Genomic DNA, 1313 nt, shown 5'->3' with positions numbered 1-1313 from the left:
CATAAAATGAAGTATCTGTTAACAGTCGATGATAAAGCATTTGTGAGTTATTCAGTCGATATCTTTGAAAAACTAAATATATTAAATAAGCAACTTCAAGGAACAAATAAAACTCTTGTTGATGCAAAAGCGAAGATATATGGTTTCATTACCCTTTTTGAGTGTTGTCAGATATATATTAACAACATTGGCACCAAAAATATGAAGTAAATAATACCACATCTGAAATCTATTGTCGATCATCTGAAAATTCTATCGGCTGATTTAAAAGAAAGATTCTCTGATTTAAAACAAATTGATTTTCCAACATGGATGATGCAGTCAAAGTTAGTGGATTTGTCTGATATATCAAATATGCAGTATCAAGAGAAACTCGCAAAAATGCAAAATGATGAGACAGTTAAAACTTTATTTAATATAAAGGGAGTGATGACATGGCTTCGTGAGGAAATCAAATACCCAAATTCAACCAAATGTGCAAGAAAACTATTGCTACCGTTTCCATCTTTATATTTAGCTGAATTTGGATTTAGTGCTGTAAATGATTTACTGGTAACGAAAAGAAATCGCCTGGATATAACACAACGGGGATACTTGAGACGGAAGCTAACCAAATTGGAACCTAACATGAAATCTCTGTGCAGCAAGGATCTCACTAAATTAAAATATTAAATTATTATAGAAAAATCTTTATTAAAATTATTTGAATTTTAGTTTTTCATTATATGTTTTGAAAATTTATTTACTGTGTTTCGTTAACAGTTTCCTAGTGATTTCTTCCTAAAACCTATCATTTAAGTTTCTTAAGTGAACAATTAAATTTTTTAATATTAAAAAGTATGTACATGTTACATAGGGGGACATAAGAATTTTAGAATAGCTTAGGTGGGGCATGGCACAAAAAATTTTGTCATCCTAGTTTTCTTAAAAAACGAGTATCGATCTTCAATCCAAAATTGCTAGTTTGGAGTTATGAAAGAAAATTAATTACTGATTCGTAACAAAATTAATAGTCGAAATATAACTGTTGATATGTAAAGCTAACCAGACCTATAAAAATAACCTGGTTAGTACATTAAACTAACCAGACAGTCACTTTTAAGGCGAAAATGTGTATTTAGCAATACGTAGGAAATTATGAATATTCTGAATATTACTTTATATAGAGTTTGTTTGAATGAGGTAAACCGGGTTGGAATACCAGCGATGGCTGGTCGATTCAAATTCCGCACCCGGCTCACACCGATCGTAAAATATCCTCAGGGACAGACGGATCATGGGTTAGAGTCTCATTGTCGTCGGGCAAACCATGA

Source organism: Parasteatoda tepidariorum, chromosome 8 (assembly GCF_982258835.1).
Source record: "Parasteatoda tepidariorum strain Cologne lab strain chromosome 8, Ptep-v5.0, whole genome shotgun sequence".
Taxonomy (NCBI): Eukaryota; Metazoa; Arthropoda; class Arachnida; order Araneae; family Theridiidae; genus Parasteatoda; species Parasteatoda tepidariorum.
The sequence above is the reverse complement of the archived record's forward strand: the minus strand, read 5'-3'. Positions refer to the sequence as shown.